The sequence below is a fragment of the Rhamphochromis longiceps genome, linkage group LG9 (assembly GCF_057381845.1).
Source record: "Rhamphochromis longiceps isolate RC_006_pf linkage group LG9, R_longiceps_female_GT1.1, whole genome shotgun sequence".
Lineage (NCBI taxonomy): Eukaryota > Metazoa > Chordata > Actinopteri > Cichliformes > Cichlidae > Rhamphochromis > Rhamphochromis longiceps.
Genome location: NC_140565.1, coordinates 23,823,854 through 23,830,447, shown reverse-complemented (window position 1 = coordinate 23,830,447; position 6,594 = coordinate 23,823,854).

Genomic DNA, 6,594 nt, shown 5'->3' with positions numbered 1-6,594 from the left:
AGCCCGATTCCCACTAATGAAGCAGAGCATGTGGTGGAAACTTGGTGTTGGAGCTGGTCCTAAGGACTGGCTGAAAATGAGACTGATGCGCAACAAGGGAGTCAGCCGAACAGCGGGAATCCAAGGCGGCCCCTCATCTGTCCAACCCTACCTGCACTTGAAGAGAGTTGGAAGACCAAAACATGCAAATGGCTGAAAGTTATGGCGTGTAAAAAGTTGCTGCAGTGTTTTATGGTAAGCCAGAGCTGTGGCTTCCTGAATAACTTCAAAACTGCTAATGGATGCAGGGTCTGTGTTTAGACTTTTGTGACATGCAGCAGCCCAGTGTCTTAATTATTTGTTATTGTTTTTATCCTTGAGTGACTCACAGTGATTCATGTTCAGTCCTTTTAATTTTTTTACTCTAACTGGTGAAACTGGCTGCTTATTTCTAAAGGCACAAGTTTTTTTTTGGATGCAGACATTCAAGGACTTGTAGACTCAAATTTCCTCTCAAAATGCCCGTCCCCTCTGAGAAGAAAGATGGTTCACAAAGAGGTAATATACATCTTCACGTCAGGAAGATTACAATCTTTTTTTTAAATATAGTTGTGAACAGATGGCCACACAATGTCTCTGGTCTCCACATACACAAACTGTAGTTTGTTTTTTAAAACAATAAATATCTCTATTAAGCCATTACACATATTTTACATGATAAACTGAACGTTTTTGACTGAAACAGCCATCACTTCTCTGGCCCTGATGTCAGTGTCATAAGCCCGGGGATGGACCAGTTGAGCTTAAAGTCAATTAGAAATAGGCACGAAAGCCTGAGATGATATGTGTTACATTTCTTCACTTTGCTCGATTCAATAAAATGATAGTTGAAAATTATTCTTTAACACAAATTTAGTTTAATTCAATGAGGACATTCAGTGACGTGACTTCAAGGAGTTCCTCGGACTGATGCTGAGGTCTGCAAAGTGGGTCCACTCTTTCATTTTAACAGCCAAAAGTTACTTAATGCTGAACTAATCCCTGTGAGGTTTCTGTAGAGAAGATATGAAGTGTACAAATCTTAGCAAGCTTTCCTCGTGCCCAAGTGACAGAGCTCTCTAGTTACAGAATTTATTATGATGAAAGTGACTGAAAATGGAAAAACTCACAAAGGAAAATAATTGAGGTGGAACGATGGGTCAACAAAACATTCAACTTTAAATTGGTTGCCATCATTGCTTCAGCCTTTAACTGTATTTTATTATTGCAGCCTTGATTCATAAATAAAAGTACATCTTTAATTATTTTAAACAATGCACTTTTCCTTATGACCTCATGCTCATATCAGGTGTTAGGAGAAATGATCCATAGGTTTATTTAAGTTTCCTGTCCTCTGTTTGCCTGGCTTAGATGAATAACTTTGTGATTTTACTGTGAGTGAGAGCTTGGGCAGCGTGGTGTATGCTGAAGTCATTTAAGGAGAATCTGTGACATGGCGATGAGTCAGAGGTAGGAATAAATGCGCCTTAGAGCCAGAGGAAGTGGTTCAAGTAGATACTTCAAATAGTTTTTTGTTTGATAGAAAGTAAAGGGGGTCACTAATCTAATGTTGGCCTTTGGCTTTCAATGACCACTATTCAAAGCAGCTAGATGAATGTGACCCATTGTGAGCTATGTCTTTCATTAGTGCAATAATGCAGAATCCCTATAGGTCCATGTCTGTCTTACATGTTAAAATGAGAGGAGCTCTAGAGTTTTCTGTTAGATAAAACAGAGTTTCTTGTTGAAACGCAGAGCTGTGATGTGCGGGAAGAGAATAAGCATGCAGTTTATGTTTCGTTAACACACAGATAGATAAGAATGTTGGGTAATTTTCAAACAATGTTGCCAATATTTTTATGTCCAAGGTGTCACGATTTCTGCCCGTTTAAACTCTTTGTGTGTTTACAGCATGCACAGTGTGATAAAGCTGTGATAATTTGCACAAGAACAAGCGACACCCCTGTCAAGAAAAATGTGCCCGCTCTGACTAAACCAGTGAAAATGCAGTGACAGTGTCCCCCGCAATGCTAATTTCTCAAGCACCATGAGTGAAAATCTTTCAGCTGTTTTCTCTCATTTCATTAGGATGTGGCTCTATTTCATGCACAGCAAAAGAATATTGTCACAAAAACACATTTTGACTTTTGGTGTGATATAAACAATGAGAAATTGTTGGTAGATATTCATAAATAAGGTACTACTGTGTTTTTCCCTTCACTTTCCCCCTTGTTAGATCAAATCTTTTTCATGCAGCCCTAATAACAGATACATGAGAGAGCTGTAGTATTAACATAACAGTGTTAAAAGACATAAAAAGATGGGATTTTTTGTCTGTTTAAATTCTGGACCGCTAAGTCTATATAATAAGCATGCACAGACTTTGGGTACTTTCACATTTGCAAAAGCCTTCAAAAAAAGTCACTGATGTCAATGAAAAATCCATGAACGCTAAGGCAAAAATAAATCAGTTTCTGTTAACACCACGAGAAGATTAAACTTCAACAGCTGTGTTCTACAGTTTCAAGACTAAAACACGAGGAAATAGGGGATAATACAGCAACCTGGAAACAAAGATAGTAACTGTGCAAATACAAAGTGGCAACTTTTGGTGCTACAGAAAAAGTGGTCAGTCTGCTGACTGTGATTCAATCCCCGTAAATCCTCCACAGTGAAATGTTCACCTGTACAGCAGAGATAAACAGCCTGGAATAAACGGATTTCGGCTTTTGGTCTAATTTTCCCCCACAAGACAAAAAACATAATTTTTAACCAGCCCACTAATTTAAATTGCATTAATGTGTAAAGTTTTGCATGCTACTTTTAGCAAGAGGTGGAGTCCTTTTTGTTGTTCTACAATTTAGTTGAACTAAGATCAGTTTCTTTAGTAATTCTGCATTCAGTAAAGTTAAAGGCGCTTCAGTAGCAAAGTTGAAAAAGCAACAAAAAACAGGATTTGTTTTGCTCCTTAGCAAGCCGGAGCATTATGCATCACCAGCAATACAGCATAATGCTTTGCTTTTTGGGGAGTTCTCTTTTTTTGGCACTTAAAAATACCATCACCACATATTCACAAATAGAGCCTGGTCAGTGCTCTGTGTATGGCTAATAGACAACAATTGACTGCCGCCATCTTGGATTTTTACGTGGGACTACTTTAACTTCTTGAGTTGGAAGTCCAACTCAAGTGGATTTTCCAATTGAAAATTCCAACTGGGAGCTTGGAAATTCACTCTTCACCAGGAGTGGACAATCTGTTCTTCATAACCAAGCTAGCTAGTCTGTGCTAGCAATAGCATTAGCACCCTAAATGTCCTGTTTGATTTCACAAAACAAGATGACAACATCAGAGATGCCAAACTTGACGCCCTTTGGCTGTTGCTAAACCAAAACATGTCCATTGATATTATAATGGATTTATCTATATTATACATGTTCAGTAGTAACAATTATATAGATGCAAACAGAACATTTTTTTTGTTTTCTTCTTTCTTAGTCTTCCTAGTGTTTCTGTGGTGCCTTTCTATTGATAGTAGAGATGGCATTATACCACTTTTTTATGTCTGATATCGATACCGATATCATAAATTTGGATATCGGCCGATACCGATATGAATTAAACTTCCGATATAGTGTGTTTTTTAATCAATAAAACTGTTTTTTAATATCTTGCTGCTTTTTGTATAAGTTCATACTCAAGTTAAAAAAACAAAACAAAACAAAAAAAACTAACGCTATTCTGTTATACCTGTATGCAAAAAATGCATTGCACCCAAAATATTTCATAGTTCAGCAATACTGATCAATCTAATAAACTTAAACCTACTCCATCCTCCCTATTCTGGTATTTTAAAGAGTAAGCAACCTAACTAATAGGGCTCTAAAACTCCCAGCAAAAAAAAAAAGAAAAAAGAAAAAATAAGGAACCACCCTCCACCTCATGATGCTTAATCGACGTAATCAACTTTAATTTGATGCAGTGTGAAAAAAAAATGCACAGAAATAAATTATTTTTCAAGAATAATTAAATAGATTCAACATCTTTCTTCAACAGAACGGCAGACTGCACAGATGGTACCTTCCCAAAGGAAAAAGTAGTATAGCTTACTAGGGTATATTAGACTTAATAGTTACTATATACAGTAATGGACTTCTATTCATTTTACATCAGATTAAAACTTTGGGTGTAAGATTCAGATAATTATTTAATAAAAGCTAGACATTTTAAATGAGAATAAGAAAGAAAAGTATGTCTTTGTGCCCCCTTCTCCCTGTTCATGCCCTATCGGCCCCCCTGGCTAAACTTTGCTAGATCCGCCCCTGCACAGTTACCAGCCGTCAGCTACATAGAAAAGGATCCTGGTGTAAAAAGTAATATTAAATAAATAAAACAAAGATAAACAAACAAGAGAGACGGACTCGCGACAGAAAAGCCGATCAGCTGATCACTGATCAGTTTCATGATTGAAGTAGCAGCAGGAGAGGGAGGGGGAGAGAAGAGGCAGTCGCTCCATATATCGGTTGTTAAGCTTAACGTGGGAATGCTTTACAAACATTCAGAGATCAACTTACACACTTGCTTTACTTCTCTCTGGGATCACTTCCTCGGAGATGAAATGCTGGTTTGGTAGCGAAACTACAAATACACACAGCCGCTCTATCACGTGAGCATACTGCTCCAACGTGCTACGGTTAAGAGGAGAGTTACGCCGTGTCGCAAGTTTTGTGAGGTGCTTTTTTGATATCTAATGGATCGATTACATTTTTTATTTCTCTCCGATATCCGATCCAGTAATTTACGTCAGTATCGGACCGATACCGATACGTAATATCAAATCGGTCCATCTCTAATTGATAGCAAACAAAAATTGACATGACATTTCGCTCTGGCATTCATACTCCCTGAAATAATTTTTATAAAGGAAAATGTGTTTGTCACAGAGAATCACTGTTTTTAGGCAATCCTCTAAATGCTGCAACAAAGGAGATGAGTCGAATCTCCCTATAATAACTCATCTGGCAGAGACTGAGAAGCTGTCAGAGTGGATCTGAGCACTGTGTTACTGTACACCTGTCAGGAGTGAGTGCACATGGTCCGCAAATACTGCAAAAGCCACGGGGATGTTAGTGTTGGAAGTCAAATTACTGTTTCCACCCACTGATTTTTTACTGCTCTTGGTTTATTGTAAACTATAAAAAAGATTAGGAGTATAATCTACCTTAATGAGCCTCATCTATAAAGGCAAGCTGGTTTCATACATCCTTGGAGAAATGGTGTGGGTAGACTTGGGTGAGTTAGACTGAAAAAAAGCTAACAAACGGAAAACAAACATAATCTATTAGCATTTTCATTTTCTTCCACTTATGAAAGCAAATTGAAAAAAGCAACAAAATGCTGAAAAGGTAAAATAAAAAAGAGTCAAAGCAACATGATAAAGTTTATAATTCATATTGGAAGTATCAATTAAAATGACCCTTTATGAGTCTCAGTCAAGATACCCAGTGAGACCAGAGCACAGAAAGGTGTGCATAAATAATATTATATTTAATCATCTATTAAGGAAAATGTCATTAAGACCACCTCCATGCACGCCCTCGCCAATATGCACTAGCCGAAATACAATATGAAAACATCAATCAAGACAAGGCAAAGAAACTCCAATGCCAAAATGAATAATGATCATTGCAACAGAGTAGAAGGTTAGTTTGTTCCAAGGTAAAGTAATTAGTTTTTGAAGAGTGTTGTGCATAAACTCCAATAAGGAAAAAGTGAATTTAAAAGTTAAATTGATAGATTTCTCCTGGAGTCCATGGAGTCATTGGTTCAACACTGAATGTATAAGATATCTCGGCAAGTAGCAGACAGATTTCTTTGTATAAGACATTTATAACTGAAAAGAGTTTTGATGATTTCCTAACTTGGGTGACCTCTTAGGCCGAGGGACTGGTCTGTGACCCAAGGCAAATCCTTGTTGCTTGAGAAAAAGAATCTGGCTGTTGATGGGTGAAATAAATTAGTATTATACCAACAACTTCCTTGTGATTGCTTTGAGTCCTTTGAATTCAAGTTGAACAATCTCTGGTTTTGGTTTGTATCGCAAAGTATTTTCTTTGCTAAGATAACATGACAGGTTAGTTTTGCAAAGTTGCATCTGAGTAAACTACAAGACTTCTGGAACAATATCATTTGAATACATGAAGCCAAACTGTCAAACATGATGGTGGAGGGATGATGATTTGGGCTTGTTTTGCAGCCAGGGGACCTGGGCACCTTGCAGTCATTGAACTTACCATGAACTCCTCTGTTTATTAAAAATATTCTTGAGTCAAATTTTTCTGCTCAATAACGAAAAGTTGCCTGACACTGAGTCATGCAACAGAACAATGATCACAAGCACAGCAGCAAATCTTAAAATAAATGGCTGAAAAAGAAAAGAATCAAGGTCCAGACCTCAACCTGATTGAAATGCAGTGGTGGGACCTTAAGACAGCTGTGTTCCTTCACATTGATGTGAGGGAGTGATAATGTCACACAGAAAACAATTAATTAAAGTCATTGCTGCTCAAAGTGCTTCT